The sequence below is a fragment of the Panthera tigris genome, chromosome F2 (genome assembly GCF_018350195.1).
Source record: "Panthera tigris isolate Pti1 chromosome F2, P.tigris_Pti1_mat1.1, whole genome shotgun sequence".
Taxonomy (NCBI): Eukaryota; Metazoa; Chordata; class Mammalia; order Carnivora; family Felidae; genus Panthera; species Panthera tigris.
In genome coordinates, this window is record NC_056676.1 from 60160669 (window position 1) to 60179651 (window position 18983).

The 18983-nt window shown below is 40.4% G+C and overlaps 1 long non-coding RNA gene across 2 annotated transcripts in view; it reads right to left on the reverse strand.

Annotated features, from left to right (window-relative positions):
- Positions 1 to 18712, reverse strand: part of LOC122234989 — a 29627-nt gene extending 10915 nt beyond the window's left edge. For both annotated transcript variants that reach the window (XR_006213008.1, XR_006213009.1), the window contains exons 1-3: positions 18309 to 18712; positions 5654 to 5811; positions 2475 to 2623 (exon numbers count right to left, since the gene is read on the reverse strand). This is a non-coding gene — a long non-coding RNA (uncharacterized LOC122234989). The remainder of the gene's footprint in view (positions 1 to 2474; positions 2624 to 5653; positions 5812 to 18308) is intronic.
- Positions 18713 to 18983: the final 271 nt, after the last annotated feature.

The window sequence follows — 18983 nt, forward strand, 5'->3', positions numbered from 1 at the left end:
TTAAATCCAATACCTTTAAGTGAATACAGAGAGAAGGTGCTAGCATCTGAGCTTTGCCTATGGGATTAGACTTAATGATCTTTGAGATTCTTTCCAGTTCTGCAGTTTGTTTATCTTGGGGGTCGTATAACCTCCAATGAGATATAGAGTCATCGCAGAAGGGATTCAAAAGAACGAAGAGCAAGAGCGTGGGCCTCATCAGTAAGTAATGCGCAAGCAAATGGCTGAGCTTTTTTTGAATTTCTTAGAATGAATGAAAAGTCTTTAAATTATGCCTACCCTTTGACATGGCAACACCACTTCCACAAATATGTTCTATGGAAATATTTAAGAGTGGTGGAGTGTTTCCCAGAAGCACCAAGCAATTCTCCGAGTCTCAGCAAATACTAACCAGATAACCTACAAATTGAATTTTGACACTACCTACCTGGAGTCAGCATCAGATTTCCCAGCTTAAAGGGTTTAGTCCCACAAGACTGTCCCCACCCCCACTTCAGATGCCAATCAGGAGTCCAGGTTTTTACCTCTGTTTCTGACCGACTGGCTATAAATCAGGGATCCCCATGCCCCACACCTCTGATTCGATTAATTTGCCAAAGCAGCTCACACAACTCAGGAAAAAGTTTATTTATTAGATTACCAGTTTGTTACAAAAGATATTATAAAGGATACAGGTGAAGAGCCAAATGAAAAGGTACATAGGGGCAAAGTCCCAAAGGGTCTGGAGTACAGGAGTCTCTATTCCTCTGGAACTAGGGTGTTCTACCCCCGGCACATGAATCCACTCACTAACCCAAATGTTCATTAAATACCATTGTTCAAGAGTTTTATAGAGTTTCATCTGGAGCCCCACCCCCCACCTTACCCTTTCCGGGGGTTAATGGGCAGGACTAAAAATTCCAATCTTCTCATCACTTTGTTTTCCTCGGGACCAGCCCCATCATAAAGCTATGTAGGATCCCCACCCTATGTCACTTAATTAGCATACACTCAGATACACCCTGAAGGACTCCTTATGAATGATGAAACATACTCCGGTCACTCAGGAAAGTGTAAGGGTTTTAGGAGTCCCATGCCAGAAACCAGGGACAAAGACCAAATATATTCCTTATTATGCCACAAATATATTCAAAGAGTTTAGCAGTGAAATGTGTATATGATGTTTTTTAAAATAACTTTTAAAAGCAAAATAATATTTAAATGCCTAACAGTGTGCGGGGGGCAGGGGGGGGGGGTTCTCTAAACTGTGGCACATGTGCACGCTAGAACACCACACAGTCACCAAAAACTAAGTACTATCATATAGTTATCAAAGTGAAAGAGAAGATTATAACAACAGTATGACAGTATGATCCTATGTTTGCAGCAGACCACATACCTACTGGAAAAATTCTTGATGGAATTATACCAAAGAATAAATAATTATACACTATTACCTCTGATGATGGAGTAAAATATGACTTCCATTTTCATCTCTTTATACTCCTTTTCTAAATTTCTACAGTGAGAAAAAATTTGTATTGCAAAGAAAAGTTTAAAGGACCTAAGTATGTACTAATACATGTATTAATTTTTGTGTTAATTTTTGTGTTACCAAATGCCCTTTATTCACCAATCCTTGTGGATACCTAAATTTCTCTCTAAAATTCTTCATTGATTGCTTTCCTAGTAATATATAAGCAAAAGGAGCCTAGTGCAGCAATTTAAAATCAACAAAAAGTTGAAAAACTTATTTAAAGTCACATAATGAATTCAAAACAGCCAGCCAGGACTTGTAACCTCAGATTCTTAAAGCTGAACTCAAAAAAATAGATGCTGTTTTATTAGTCCTGACTTCTGGTCATTGTTAATTGGGGGCTGAAAAGTACCTTGGTGTAGTAGTTTAAAGGAAACATTGGCCACAATGCTCTGCAGCTGCTCCCATCAAGGAGAATAGTCTATTTCCCCACCCTCCAATCTGGGCTGGTGTGTGACTCGATCATGCCAGTTCTGTCCCTAGGCCTCCAAAGACCTTGCAGTTTCCACTCTTTTAGAACCTTTGACCACCGCATGAGTCAGCCTGGGCTAGCCTGCTGGAGAATGCATGAACCCGTGAAGAAAGGCTCCAGTCATCCCATCGTCCAGGCGTGGCCATCATAAACCAATTGGCCCCAGCTGCCCTACCAGCTGACCGCAGACACATGAGCAAGCCCAGCTCAGGTCAGCAAAGCCCAGTCCCAACCATCAAAACCACCCAGAGGAGTTCAGTCCCAAATGCCAACCCACCGAACTGTGAGTTAAATAAATGTTTGTCGTTTTAAGCCACAAGGCTTTGGGGTGGTTTGTCATGCAGCAAAAGCTAACTGCTACATCTTGGCTCATTTACTCCTCGTTCTTCAAATGAGGAAACCAAGGAGGTGAACAAAGTACCCCACTTAGAATCACACTGTAAATCACAAACCGGGAGAAGGACCCCATTCTCTTGGCTGCCATACCTGTGTCCAAGCCACTGAGTGCTTCAGAGAGGAAAGGGTCAACAGAGTTCACATACACAGACAGAATTAAAATCTTGGCAAGACAAATACGGCAAATGGGCTTCAGGTCACCGTGGGCTCCGTGTCGTCTTGCCAGCTCAACAGTTTGGCTGCAGGAGAAAGGCAAAATTACCACGTTGTGCTCTTCCCTGCTGTCATCTCAGTCAATCCCAGACACTCATAGACCACCTGGGAACTATGCCCTCAGAGACCTCAGAAGTGTCCACTCTCTTCTCTTCCCTTCTTTTCTTTTCCCTCCCTCCTCCTCCTCCTCCTCCTCCTCCTCCTCCTCCTCCTCCTCCTCCTCCTCCTCCTCTTCCTTCCCTATTTCTTCTTCAATCTCTCTCTCAGAGAGCTAAAGAAGCGTGTCTGACCAACATACCCCCATGTCTTCCCCTGACCTCACCCACCTCCTACATGCCCAGAAGGGGGTCACGATGACAGAAAAACTCATCATAATCACAACCTAACCCAAGCTTAAGCATTGCCCTACAACTAATCATAAGAGGCTGCACTTCAAAGTGTTTGGCCCCAGACATTAGCCAATTAATTAAGCCTTGCAGGCACCTCATATGTGAATTAGGCCTCATTATTCACCAGTTACAAACCAGGAAAACAAAACCAGAGTGAGTAGCGGCTATACCCAAGGTCTTGGAGGCTGGAGGAGAAGCCTGGTGCTCCTGGCCCCGTGGCAGAGGCTGGGCACAGACCACTAAGCCACAGCTCTCCCCCTGGTGTGGGCCCAGAGGCCGGTGCCAAGGGGCGGCTCAAACTTTTCCTTTTCCATTAGCCACAGGTGTGTTTTACCACAGCCTAACTAGCAGCTACTATTTATTCTCTGGGATTTTCTAAAAATGTGCTTTTGCAGACCTTCAAGCCAAAGCCATTCCCAGCATCCCTCTTTATTAAATTGAGCCACAGAAATGTATTGAAAATCATGAGCATTTTGAAACATACTGAGTCCTTTATGGCTGAAATAATCTAATAGACAAGCTGTTGTTAATTTACAACCTTAATTTTCAGACACACTTCTTGAGTCAAAAGTACTTCCTGCTCTGTAATTCCTGTAGGGATACAGGTGGCCTAGCACTAAGTACACATCTACTGTACATTAAAATGTATTTCTTACTTAACTTAAACATTTCTGAAATCTCAAGTTTATGTCTAGACTATTTTAATCAGCTAAATGTCATAATAAGCCATATGTTGGTCTTGATCGGTTACATATACCAGCCCTACTCATAAAGTATCAAAAGGTGTTTTTAAAGAGAAGTCTGTGTTTGTTTTACCAAGAAAATGGTGCTTTCAGTCTATCGTATCAGGCATGTTGGCAGGCATGTTGGCAGGCAGAAAAGGACCTTACGTAACTGCTAGAAAAAAAGGGAGTTTTCTCCCTCTTTTCCCTCCATGTACAATTCCATCAATAGCACTTTGAAACTTCAGAGTTTTGAAGCAATAAGCTTGCATTGATCTAAAATGTCACTTGACCACTATCCACAAAATATCAACACTTAGAGAAAGCAGGTTGGTGTCAAGCAGGTATTTTTGTTGCTGCTGTTCTCATTTTTACAGGGGTTCTCCCCTGTCAGTTCATTCCCATCTGAGTTGGCCTGTACCTCTCAACCCCAAAAAAGCCATCAAGCCACCCACCCAAATATAGGGATGGGGGAAAGTAATAGCATTGCTGACTAAATAGATATCCAAAGAGTTGTCGAGCACCTGTCATGGCTCAGGTGTTGTGTTACAGCCACAGTGATGAACATGAGAATCCTGGTGCCTGCGTTCATGGAGCCTGCAGTTTTATTGGGGGAAAGATATGAAACAAATAACTCCACAAATAATCATAGAAATACATTTTCAGGGGCGTCTGGGTGGCTTGGTCGGTTAAGCGTCCGACTTCGGCTCAGGTCATGATCTCACAGTCCATGAGTTCAAGCCCCGCGTCGGGCTCTGTGCTGACAGCTCAGAGCCTGGAGCCTGTTTCCGATTCTGTGTCTCCCTCTCTCTCTGCCCCTCCCCTGTTCATGCTCTGTCTCTCTCTGTCTCAAAAATAAATAAATGTTAAAAAAAAAATTTAAAAAAAAAAAAAAAAAAAAAAGAAATACATTTTCATAAGTGCTCTGGAGAGGAAGTACCTGATACTATAGAAGTTCATTCCAAGGACAAAACTGGCATTCAAGGACAAGGAAGGTTCACCCAAGGAGTAATGTTAACCATTGACCTTAGGGATTGGTAGGAATTGATCAGATAGAAGGTGGGTGTGCAGCTCGTCAAATGAGAATTACATAGGAAGGGAGGGAGGGAGAAAGAGAAGGCGAGAAGGAGAAGGTAAGAGGAGGCAAGGGGATGAGGCGAGAAAGGATAGGGAGGAGAAGAGAAAGGAAGGGAAAGAAAAGGGAGATAATTAATTTGAAAACTGTTACCTTCATACTTTTATGACAAGTGAGGAAGCTTCAGAAAGTATCTCAAGTAACTTTGTTTTCAATTTCAAAGAAAAAGCACTCATTAATCAAATTGGAAAATAAAAGCTTTCTTATCAGCCTAAAAAGGATTCTTAACTTTGGAGAGAAACACACACACAGACACACACACAGACACACACACAATGATACTTAAAGGGAAACAAGCAAATTAGGTTTTAATGTTGGCACTTGATAAAATTTTATGAACTGTAGATTATGAATAAGAGTTCTTGCATGTAGACTATTCTGGAGATGAAAACAGCCATAAAGCTTGTTCTTACCAAGCCTGGACAGAGTTTGTTTCCCATGATACCACGCAACCACATAATTAATTGCTCTTGGTTCACATAATCAGATGAGTAGGAAATACCTTTTTTATGATAATACTTAAAAATGATGATGTTTTCTCTGGGCATCTCAGTGTATTTTCTGGAATAAGCAATTGGAATGAGCAACTGTTGAGGGGGAAAGAACGTGGAAATTCCATTTGTGCCTCTCCCTTGAGTCTGGAAACTGCATTATGCTCTGCGAGTACTGAATCAGGATCTACACTCTTGAGCCTCTCCAGGCTCTGGGTTAGTCTGGGTGCTGTTCATCAACTATTCCTGGTTCTTCTTCTAGAAAGATTGTATGATTATACTCCCCCACCTTGAAATGAGGCTTGGCCATATGACTTACTTTATCCAATGAAATATTAACAGAAGTGATGCAAGTCACTTTCAGGTGGACACTCTTCACCCCTTTGTCTTCACCTACTACAGCAATCTTGTAAGTACTTATCAAGAAGGAGCTCTGTCATTCTGAAGTTCCGAGTGATTATCGAGCACCGTGCTGGCCTTCATTGCACATGAAAAATACAACATATTCCATTGAGCTACTGAGATTGAGGGGTGGTTTGTAACTTCATATACCCTCCCTCACCCATCCTAGGTCCATAAGGATTGATGTTAGGATCCCTTTTTTCATATATGCCTTGCTACCCTCTCTTGTACTGCTCTCTCAGTCAAAATGATCAGTCTACCTCCTATATAAATGCATTTGGAAATTAAGGAAGTGCCAAACGTATAATCATTGCAACTCAAAAATTGGGGCTTCCAAACTAGCTCCTAGAATATGGTCAACCCATGGTGACTGTCATATCCTCTGCTCTGGACCTTTGCCAGAGAAGAGTACAGACTGTGTTCCCTCCACCTGAAGCTATAGACAGGAGTGATTAAAAGTACACATTCTAGAAACAATCTGTGTGGGCTCAATTCCTGGTCCTGCCATTTATCTTCTTTAACCTGGAGTATATAATTTATCCTCTCTCTGCCTCAACTTCCTCCTTTGTAAAATGAGAGTTCTTCATAGTGCTTGTGTCTTCATTAAGTTTATTGAAGGAATCAAAGGAGATGGTGCAGATAAACCAGGAACAGTGCCTAGTAAGTGCTGAATAGCTTTGGGTATTTTCACACTAAGAGGTAGGGCAGGGCTATGAACCCACACCTTAGCACCATTTCATGCTATGCATTTTACACTCAACCATATATACCTCTTAACTGGTAAAGAGCAAGACTACATAGAACAGTTGGACAATTTTAAATGTTTTTTAAATACCAGCCAGTGTTAAAAGCTATTCCTTAAAAAGGAAAGCAATAATAATAGTAATAACTTCACCACTGTCACAGCAAAATGACTCGCCTGTGCCTTCTCATCTTTGCCACCACAGCATATCACATAGACCATTATGTGGTTCACGTACTCTTTTTCGCAGCCACTGTAAGGTGCTCATGCATTCTTGAACTCATTAGAGTGCCCGAAAGCCAAGTTGCTTCCCAAATCTTCCCCAATTGCTTTCACCAGAATTTCTAGAATAATCTCACTCTGCTACAACTATGACCACATCCTCCACCTCCGACACACTCCTGCCTTCTAAGTGAGTTGTGTTTATACACAAGGCCAGCGGTATTGGGTGCCGCCTGAGGACAGACTGCACTGGGAGAAGGGAAGAAAGCAAGAAGAACCAGAAGCCAAGTGTGAGCATGTAGCCAGGAAGTTAAGAAAGGCAGACACTCTCTGATCAGGTCTCTGAAAGAACTACCTGGGTAAAGAGAAGGCACTGTGATCCCCTTTCCAATTATTTGAGACTGAAATAAAGATTTTTATTGTTAGTCAGCATTAGATATCAAATGTGTTATTTTTTCTGGATGCAACACCATGCTTGGACTGCTCACACAGAAAACACCTACTATATAGGAGCTAGGCATACATTGAGGCTTCTGCAAACCTCTCTCTCTCTCTAGGTGCCCCTTTGGTGTTTTCCTTTCATCCTGACACCCCATAAATTTTTTAAAGACCTCTCATTTCTAATATACCTTTGTACCTTAGTCTACTCAGGCTGTTTAACAAAGCACCAGAGACTGGGGTGGGGCTTAAATAACATTCATTTTCTCATAGTTCTGGAGGCTAAAAGTCCAAGATCAAGGTGCCCACCAATTGGTTCCTAGTGAGAGATCTCTTCCTGGCTTATAGACATCCACCTTCTCACTGTGTCCTCACATGGCAATGAGAGTGATATCTCTTTCTCCTCTATCTTCCTCTTCTTATAAGGCCACTAATCCCACCATGAGGATCCTACCCTCATGATCTCATTTAACCCTAATTATTTCTCAAAGGCCCCATCTCCAAATGCCATCATATTTGGGGTTAGGGCTTCAACATGTGACACGAAAATTCAGTCTATAACCTCTATGAGGACAGATAGCCTAAATTGTGAGCTAACTCTAACTTTCAAGATTTGGGAAGTCCATTTTGTTCTACTCAATTTATTTTACTTTTAATTCTTCAGGAAGTACTTACTAATTATGCAAAAGACACCATGCTAGAAACCGAAGGGAAATACTAAGAAGACACAATCTTTGCCCTCCAAGGGCTTCATGGTCCAGTTGAAAATAGAAAAGTTGCAGTGCCTGGGTGGCTCAGTTGGTTAAGTGTCCTACTCTTGGTTTCAGCTCAAGTCATGATCTCACAGTTTGTGAGATCGAGTACTTAGTTGGGCTCTGTTCTGAAAGCACAGACCCTGCTTGAGATTCTCTCTCTCCCTCTCTCTTTGCTCCTCCCTCCACCCCTCTCTCAAAATATAAGTACATAAACATTTAAAAAAAAAGAAAATAGAGAAACGTGCAGGATAAACATGAAAAATACCAAAATATATTTTTAATTAAAAGGAAGTCTATTTCAGTAACAAAATTGTGAAATAAAAGAGTGCTAGGGGAGAGTCAGGGGAGGCAGAATAATATGATGGGTGAGAACTCAGATTCTAAAATCAGATGGAAATGGATTCACATCTTGACTCTGCCATCTCCCTGTTATAATGATCTTGAGAAAATTAAATAGCCACTCAAACCTTATTCCTCTATCTGTAAAGTGGTGCTGATAACATTACCTACCTCATAGGCTTGCTATGGTAATGCCTGCAAAATTCTTAGCCCAGTGACTAGCCTGGAGTAATCACTCAATAACCATTGATTTAAAAAGAAGTGTGGGTGGAAGAACCATTTCCACATGGGATCTAGAGAGAGAGAGAATGCTTCCCAGAGGATGATAGAATTTTCTCTGAATGTGAAGTCCTGGGATTGCGGGGGGAATTCAGAGCTGTGAGAGGTAGAGGTAAGAGGCTGGGAAGCACATGAGTTTGGGGAAATGTAAGTAGACGTGTCTGGGTGGAATACAGGTATGGTTAGGGAGACATGGAAAGATAGACTAGAAAAGTAGGGTGAGCTTGGACACCAGGTGTCCTTAAAAGTCAGACCAAGAAGTTTGGGTTTTGTCCCACATTCTACCTTATCCAGTAAAATGGGGCACCTTGTCTTCAGTTCTTATAAAAAATGTTTTAACTCAAAGTACATTTTCCTAATAAACCCAGAGACAATCATGAAAAAAACATCTGTTTTTCCCTTCAGAGTGTTCAAGAGCAAATCCCAGTTTGATTTTATATTCAGAAGCTTGTTCAGCCCTAATGTAAAAAATACATAATGGGACTCAAGTGGTACATAAAACTATTTCAAAGAAATTTTAATTAAAAACAATGTTTAATGAAGCCCCTTCTTAACCCTAAAGACACCAAAGGTAAGTGAATTCTTAGGCTTTTTCCCACTTCCTTTTTCTAAGATACAGGCTTTTCTAAGACAGTAAATATGAATATCATGCTAATTTAATCTAATTGGTAAGGTCATTCAAAGTGGGTGAAACCTCTGAATTATTCAATATGTTTAAAGTTATCTTAATACTTTTCAGAACAATACAAATCATAGATTAACAAGGTGTTTGTCAGGTAGACATCTTAATGAACAGATAATCACTGGTAATTTTGCCTTAATGAGTTCTATGTAAATGTATTCTGTTAAAATGGGAACAAATGGGAAAAGTTCTTTTTCCCTTTAAATACAATCATACAACCAATTAGTCAGTATTAGGCACAAAAATGAATGAGAGAGACTCCCTGCCTTCTGGTAGCTCACTGTCTAATGTAGGCCAATGATGGCAATAAGCTTCAGGATGCTACAATAGAAGTAAAATCAGAGTCCTGTCAAAGCACCTAACGGACAGTCCCCTTGGTTCTTTGTATTATTGCTTTTTTAAATAAACCCAAATTTTAACAATGGCAGAGGGTGATGCTACCATTCCATCTCACAAAGATTTAATTCCACTCTCATCAACTCCAAACCAGTGGATTCCAAACACCTTACACTCCACACACATCAAACTCATCTTCTTCTCGAATTTTATCAGTAGACACACTGTGTTTGCTCCCAACTTATTTCTTTGCTCTTTTCTTACTTGAAACCTCAACTTTGAAATTTGGGGGGAAACTAAATGTCTGTTTACAGGTCATGAGGTTGACAGCTTCTTGATGATGAGGTTTGCAGCTTGAGTCCTCTTTAATTCTCTAGACCCTCCGACAAGTTAATAGAAAGTGAGAAAGAAAGGAAATAAGTGAGTGAATGAGTGAATGAATGAGTGAATATGTGAATGAGTGTTTGAGTAAGTGAATGCTTTAGGGAAAAAGGGCTTTGTCCAGAGAAGAGTCATTTAGTTGAGGAAATGTCATATAATAAGAATCATAACCATAAGAGATAATCATCGAGTGCTCACCATGTGTTATGTTTTATTCTGAGCCCTGTGTGTTTGCTCATTTAATCTTCATTATACAAACGATTGTCTTTATTTTACAAATAAGAAAAATGGGCACAGAGAGGTTACATAACATCAGGAGCTGGACCATATGTGAGAGTTCTTCACTTGGGTACATGACCCCATAGGGGTTTTAGGGAAACTGCACCTAAATTTGTATGTTAATTTTTATATATTTTTCTGAGAATGATCATACTTTATTTTGTATATTTTTCTGAAGAGAAGAATAATATTTTATTTTGTGTATTTTTTCAGGGGAGAAGGATCATACTGTGACATGCCCTCTCCCAAAATGTTAAGATACTTTACACATTTCAGTCTCAACTTAGATATTAATGTTTGAGGAATGAAGTAGTCACTGCACTAAATTAATTATAAATCTAGCACTGATATTTTTTATTATTTATTTGTTTATTTATTTTAGCATTAATATTTTAAAATAAGGATTTCTTATACTCCAACTCAATTTCCTCCAGGTTTTCTCTTAAAATAAATGAACGAGCAAAAAGATCCTTAGAGAAACGAATTCCACCAAACTTCCCTAAATGTCCCATCTGACATTTCCATAAGAGAGAAGAACCAATAACAAAATCAGGAAAGCTCGACAGTGACCATCTGTTTGCCATCCCGGCAGCATTTTCTCAGGTGTCCTTCAAGTCTTGGACACCCACCTGCCTGGAAACTGTCTCCCTCCTTGCTGCCCTAGCTCTCCTTCTGTCTCTGATTGTTCCTCTGTCTCCTTTGCTGGCTTCTCTTTGAACGGTGGGGAGTCCCCACATCTCATCCTTTCACCCTCTGCTGGCTCTTTTCTCATATTTTGTCAGAGCTCTCATCCAGGCTCATCACTTCGTCACAAACCTGTCACCAAAAAATTCCCCAATCTTTCAAGGTCACTCATGACCTTTAACTAAAGGTTGGTTACACACTTTCAACTGCACCCCAGACATTTCCAATGGACATCCTAGCCCCATCTCAAATTCAACATATCTGAAACGGAACTCAGCATCTCCCCCATTAGACAAACTCACTTTATTGTCTTCTGGTTTGAAATCGTTTGTGTTTAAAATCAAGAAGATACTCAGTGGTTTTTCTCTCTCATTTCCCTATATCCAAGATCTATTTTTTACATTTGCCTCATCTGCTCCTTCTTTTCAATTCCTCCCACATCCATCCTAGCCCAGAACTTCCTCATGGCTTCTTCTTCCCAAATAGCTCTAGTCCCTTGGATTTGCAGGTCATTTTCTCCTTGCTAGTATGCCCTATGCGTCCTTTGGGACTCAAGTCCCATCTCTTCTATAAAGCTTTCTCTAAGAACTCTGCAATGCCACTTTCCTCCATGAAGTGGACAAATTACTTATTTGACACTATAAAAACTCAACAGAGTTTAGAAAATAATGGGATAACTTCGTATGACCCCTTATTTCACATATGGGGAAACTGAACTAAAAAAAAAATGTTCAGTGACTTGTCCAAGGTCATACCAATACCACTGATCTATCACAGAGAAGTTCTGGAACCAAGTACTCTACTCCCAGCTCAGGTTACAGTCTCCAAAACCAGGCTCTCAGCTACTTGGAGGGTGAAAGTATGCCTTTTACTTCTTTGCAGCCTCCTAAACGTCCAGCACAGAATTCCGTGCATAGTAAATGCTCAATTAATGAAAATAATGTGGAAGGAGAGAGAGAGAGAAAGAGCGAGATTAAAAATGGGAGAGAGGATGAGAGAGAACAAAGAATGTCCAGCTAACCTGCAAAGTTAAGAAATCCACACAGATCCCCAGCTGCCTGAGCAGCCAGGACCCACTGCCCACACTAGCACTACCCTAAGAAGAGGAAAGCCAGCATCTGGATCACACCTGGAGACCACAGGAACACCATGTTCCAGCCACTAAGTTGCTGCCTGCCTTGACCCAGCACTGAGAGACTTTCCCAAACCTCTAGCTTGCTATGTGGTTGGTGACTCAAAACTGTTCCTGTTGTCCGAGGTATCATTTGTAAAGTGCTTTCTTGGAAGAGAAAATGTTTGGGACAGCTGGAAAGGGAGCTCCCTGTGCTAGAGCCACAAGGAGACTTGTTGTGTGCTGTGTGAGAACACAGGCTTCTTATTCTCCTCCCTCTTCCCCTGGGCTGTGTTTATTTAAAGTTCCCACCACCACCGTGGGGGTGCATGCCCAGGACTTCAGGCTAGGCCCTTGGAACCACCAGGGAGCAGGCCCGGTACTTAGTTGCAGGGACCGCAGTAGTCATGAGCCCGGGCCTCAGGGCCCAGGAATCAGGGAGTGTGGCCAGGACAGTGGGAGGCGTTGGGAAAGAGTTGTTACTGTGTCTTTGGCAATCCTGTAATTATTGTTTGTTCTTATGATTTCTGTCTCTATTGCCATTTCTCTTGGTAAATCTGTTCCCACTTGTGTCTTCTACCCAAAGACCTTAAAAAAAAATAGATTAGATAGCTGGGTTGACTCCTCAAAGAAGCTTAGGAACTTTGAGGGGTTGGTTTTCCAGCAGTAGCTCTGGAAAGGGCTGAAAAGAAGACAGATGCCTCTAGGGAAGGCTTGCATTCATCAGCAAGACAAAGACAACAGGTGGGCTGTCCCACCCTACCTTCTGCTCCTTTCGCTCAGCTAGTAGCACCCAGTGGATTTACTAGCACAGATATCCTACAGACAAAGAGATATCCAAATGCACTTGGAATCCTCCCCCACTACCTTCTACACACTAACTTCTGCTCAATCAAAAAATGAGGAGGAGGACAGAATGGGGCCCAGAGACTTATTCCTCCCAGCAAAAGGGCCCAAGCATTCTACAACAAACATCCTAGGCCAAAGGGTAAACCAACAAAGATGTCCGTGACTTACAAGAAGAAGCCAGACTATTCTTTCCCTGTCAGAGTCTTATGCATATACACAAATCACAGCGTAAATTTATCAAATCCTCACCTGGGTTCCGTCTTGGAGCACCTTTGTTTGCCAGCGGCAAACATTATTGAGGCTGGGTTTTACTTTAATCTTTCCTTTTTTCTGTTCCCCCAGAGAATCTCCAAAGGCAAGCAGGATTAAAGCTTTTTAAGAGTTAGGAAAATTGCCTTAATAATGACCATAGTGTGCTTTAAGAGTAGGAAGAGAGAAAGAAGCATGGTTAGATCTACAAAGATGATATGATTCCACAGCGGTGAGCAGATATTCAGTTACATCCATGTTCTGCCTCAGCTCTTCCTCGCCAATTTAAAGCAAAATTCTATTTTTCAGTTCTTACCCTACCAGTGGCTGGTGAGACATTGGGTATTTATAAAAAGAGGAGGACTCTCATTAAAGATAATTATTAGGTATTTGCAAATTTAGCACCAATTTTATTTTTCCTATTGAGACTTAATATAATGAATATATCCTTACAAATGCTTTTTTTTTTTTTTAAGCTGAGTTCTTTCCTTGAAAAAAAGTCCTAGGGTCAATATTTCTGGGTCAAGGAGTAGGAATGTTTTTATGGTTCCTGATACATATATGTAGAGAGAGGTCTCCTTACACTGCTTTCTGAAAGAGTTGTACCGAAGAACAATACCACCAACCCCATCTGAGCTTATTCATTTTTCTAGCAGGTCACCAGCACTGGCCATTACCAGTTGATATTAAATGGTATCTCAGTTGCAAGGTATTATTTTATAGCCTTGTCTAATATCTAATGGAAACAGATTCCCCACCTTACCCGATCTTCTTGCTCAAAGCTGTCTCTGGTTGTATGTACCATTATTTTTCCAGATTAGTTTTTGGGAAAAGTTTGGTAAATTCTAGGGCAAGAATCCTAGAATTATTTTTATTGGAAAGATAAATGAATTAACTTTAAAAATAAACATGAATTAACTTTAGATCCATGAATTAACTTTAAAAATAAACATATAGAAACATTTTGTGTTTCCATTCAAAAACAACATCCATTTATTCTGCTGATTTTTTTCCTACCGCTCCCCTTATCATGTTGACAGCTATAAGGCTGTAACTGAGAAAGTCAGTGCTCTCCAATACATGTGCTTCTCCTCTCCTTTCTGGACTTTTCCAGAAAGACTACACACCCCGTGTCCTTGCAGCTATGAACAGTGGAATATAGGAGAAAAGTGTGCCCCACAGGCTGACCTCTAACCCACTCACTTCCCTCCTCTCCCAGCCAGAGCAGAGGATTGGGGATGGACATCAGAAACCCTGGAAGTTGGCAGAAAAACTGACTAGAAGCCCAGTTCCCTAATCACCATGGAAAGGACCAACTTCCCAATACTCTGTTGGATCAAGATATGGAGGAAATAAAATTTTTATTGTGTCAACCCATTGAGATTTGGAGATTGTTTGGTACAGCAAGTAACTTACTCTGAGACAACTGAGAGACTTCCTACCTTCCAAGCTGAAGACTCAAATTTAATTAAAGACTGTATTAGCCAGGGTTCTCCTGAGAAACAAAACCAATAGGACATATACAAAGAGAATGAGATTTAAGGAATTGGTTCACACAACTGTGGGGCTGACAAAGCCAAAATCTGTAAGGCAGACAAGCAAGGTGGAAATTGAGGTAAAAGTTGATACTACAGTCTTGAGGCAGAACTTTTCCTTCTCAATCTTTGCTCCAAGGCTTTCAACTAATTGAATGAGGCCCATCCAATTAGAGAGTAATCTTTGTTTTACTCAAAGTCTATTGATTATAAATGTTAATCATATCTAAAAAGCACTTGCACAGCAATTTCTAGACTGGCTAAACAACCAGGCAAATAACTTCTTATTTGACTAAATAAGTAGATGTTATAACCAAGCTAAGTTGGCATAAGAAATTAGCCATTATAGGAACCAAAGCAGTAATATTTTCGAAAGAAAGAAAGAAAGAAAGAAAGAAAGAAAGAAAGAAAGAAAGAATTAAACAAAGAAAAGAAAGGAAAAGAAAAGCAAGGAAAAGAAAAGAAAAGAAAAGAAAAGAAAAGAAAAGAAAAGAAAAGAAAAGAAAAGAAAAGAAAGAAATTAGAGGCATCACAGTGTAATAAAAACAATATGGAGTTTGCATGTAGGCAGACCTATTTGAGTCACAAGTTCTTATAATTGGCATGTCCTCCATGCTCTTGTCTGTAAAATAGGGATAATATAATACATGGCAAGTTTGTGGCAAAAATGAAAGGACACCAGGTATGTAAAGCTCACAGCACAATGCTGGTCACATGAGAGCAACGGTTTCCTTCCCCTCCATTCAAAGGGAAGTGGCACCCTGTCTTTCAACAGTTGCCTCAGGATAGCTGTGCTCCTTAGTCCTCCACGGCCCATTCTTCAGAGGTGATTCATTGGAATTTCCAACCACTTAGTACACTTAGTCCATTTTGGCTACTAAAGCTATTTCATTATAACATGGAGAATCACAACAATTCAAGAGCAGGAAATCTATTTCCAGGTACAAAAATTACCAGGGACAGTAGAATTAATGAGATCTTTAACTTGACCAGCTTACCAAAAATGTATGTAATTCATTTCAAAAGTCTACTCTGTTTTATCCACTTTCCACCTGAATTAGATTCCTAGGACCTCCATAACAAAGTACCATAGACTGGCTGGCTTAAATCACAGAAATTCATTTTCTCACAATTTTGGAAACTAGAAATCTGAGTCAAGGTTGGTTTCTTCTGAGGCCCCCAGCTTGTGGATGGTCGTCTCTCCCTGTGTCTTCACATAGTCCCTATCTGTGTGTGGCTGTCCTCTGATATCTTCTCAGGAGAAGACCAGTTGTGGTCTCCTCATTTTAATTCAATGACAGTTTTTAAAGACCCTCTCAAAATATAGTCACATTCTGGGAGTCTAGGGGTTAAGACGTCAACATATAATTTGGGGGTATGTAATTCAGCCCATAACACCACCTAACTTACCCACTACCTCCCCACCAACCACCCTCAGTGATACACATAAACTACTCAGACTGTTCTTACCCCATTGCCACACACACACACACACACACACACACACACACACACACACACACACTGTGTTCAATGTTCCACATCACAAAATCAGAGCACAGACAGACTTTGGCCTTGGAACTGAGCCATCTAGGGATTGAATTAGTGACCTTGTTAGCAGGATTTGCTAACTACCCACAAATGGAAAGGTACCATATTGCAAAATAATCACAATGGGTCAGGGTATTTCTCCTAGCCCACTTATCTAGGGATGCCAACCATATTGCATTTTACTAGAAATAACCAATACCTAAATGAAATGGTCCAGAGTGCATGAACTATATCAATAATGAACATGCATTTTAGATGAAAGAATCATAAGCATTTAATTATCCCAAAAAGAAAAAGAAAAAGCATCCCAAGACTCTGTGAACAAAGAGACAGACACCACTCTGCATTTTGAACAGGTTTCTAAATCAAAAAGGGCAGTAAATCATGTTACTTATCATTTAAAAATAACTAGGTTTTAAGAAATGAAATTAGACAAGTGATTAATGCGTCAACTTCAGCCAGAGTTCCTTTGATAGTTGGAAGAAAATAAAAGCCAGCCAAGAAATAAACATTTCAAATTCAGGTGCTTTGCAATCTGTGCTCCAAATGTTTCCCCCAAGCTTGTGAAGAGGTGGCTTGCTCTGCATACACAGCAGCCAGATTGCTGGCTCAAGTCAATTATCTTCAAAATAAGAACATTGGCACAAAAGAGAAGCTATAGTTGAAATGGTCAAAAGTCCACTTGAGAGAAACAGTCTTGATAGGCAAAGGGCAGGGGCGGAGGCAATGCCACTGGCTACAGGAGAGGGGGTTGTCAAGGTGCTCTTGAGAGATGTTTGGGTTTTTTACCTATAAATTTCCATTTATATTGGGAATCTAAAGATGGGTAGAGTCTTCCGTATTGAATTGAAAGATTCCCATGATAGAGTTAAAAAAAAAAACGTACGTAACAGGATATTGTGCTCGAGGAGAGACAGAGTTCATTGCAGGTTAGAGCACACACTCTAGGAACCCCGCTATTAAGTTCAAATCCCAGCTCTGCCCCTCACTAACCATGTGACCTTGGGCACTTTCACTCTGCATGCCTCAGTTTGTCCATCTACAAAGTGGAAATAATATAAACAGTACCTACCTCATTGGGCTGTTACAAGAGTTGAGTTAACACATAGAGGACAAAGAATAGTGATTCTATAGAATTATATAGTAAGTGCTATAGAAGTATAAAATCTCATTATAGTATGGTTTTTTTTAACGTTGTAAAATAAGCTGAAAATAAAACTTATTTTAATAGTAATGTGTGTATTCCCAGGCCAGGGCAAGCATGAGACAATGACATAGAACAGAATTCATCTCAGGAACAAAATTTAAGGGACACCAAAAAATTCAGTAACTAACACAGATAATATTTCAATGTAATGTTTGAAAAATCAAAGTAATGCAAAAAAATCCATGATGAACAAAACACCAACATTTTAAATAAAGAAAAGATCAATATTGTTTGTTTGTTTTGCCTCAGACATCAGTATAGTTAGGCATGGGGTACATTCATTTATATTATGGTAAAGTATTTGAAAGGTTATACCCCAAACTTTGATTTGTGGAGTAAGAAATTATGTGGAATTTCATTTTTAAAATATTTTTGTATGTTTTTCTTTTTTCTTTTTTAATTTTATTTTAGAGAACAGGTGAGCACATGTGAATGGGGGAGAGGGGCAAAGGGAGGTAGGGAGAGGGAAAGAGAGACAGACAGAAAGAGAAAGACAGACAGACAGACAGAGAGAATCTTAAGCAGGCTCCACACTCAGCACACAGCCCAATCCGAGACTCAATCCCATGACCCCAGGATCATGACCTGAGCAGAAATCAAGAGTCAGAAGCTCAACCAGCTAAGCCACCCAGGCACCTCAGATATTTTTGTGTATTTTTATTTTTCTACCATGAAAACATATATAATAAAATAAGTGACGATTTCCAAGGTTTCTTTCTTAATGAAACCTTGAAAGGAAAACACAGGATAAAGCTCAAGTACATCTAGGCAGTGGACTAATAAAAAGGAATGAGGCCACACAGCCCACAGAGAATCCTCTGGCAAACCATCTCCCTGCACTGCAGAATTTGCTACTTTGTTCTTTAAATCTACAAAAGGCAACAAGAAAGAAGAAATTGGGAATATAAGAAATAAGAGTAAAATTCACTTAACCTTTCTGGGCCTCATTTTCCCCCTGTGTAAAAGGAAGGAATTAGTGGAAACCCCTCCAGCAGCATTGCTTTACTATCGAACCAGTGTCTCCCCTGGTGACACTCCCCTGGAGTGAAGATTCTTCCATTGTCCTGTTTCCAAGGGAAACCCAGGCCTTGGACCTGCTGTCCTGCTCCGTCTCACCAGTCCCCGAAGCCAGAGGGCCCTGCAGCACCCTTGTTGTGAACTGTTGGCAGAGGCGAGGCTGGACACATGCTTCCACATGCAAAGACCTGGTGATGGATCTTGGTTCCATCCATACCCCAGGTGCCAGAGTTTGAAATTCTTCCTGAACCTTCTGATTCTATTCCCTCATCAGTAAATGGGAAGTAATAATACTCATTTTACAGGGTAGCCATGAAGGTCAAATGAGAGAACATATGTATTCAATACATGGTGGGCCCTCAATAAAAGTAATTTCCTCTTTGCCTTTCCCCATGGGTCAAATCTGTTAAAATATTTCAATTCAAAGGCTCTTTGCTATTAGAAGGAAGTAGTGGCGTATCCATACCCAGAAGCAAGCGAGATTTCAAGATTCTGCTTTGGAGAACGGTTGTGTAAAAGATTTCCCTCCTGATCACATTTCTTTTGAACAAATGTTAAAATTCTTTGACATTTAATGAACACACTGATGAT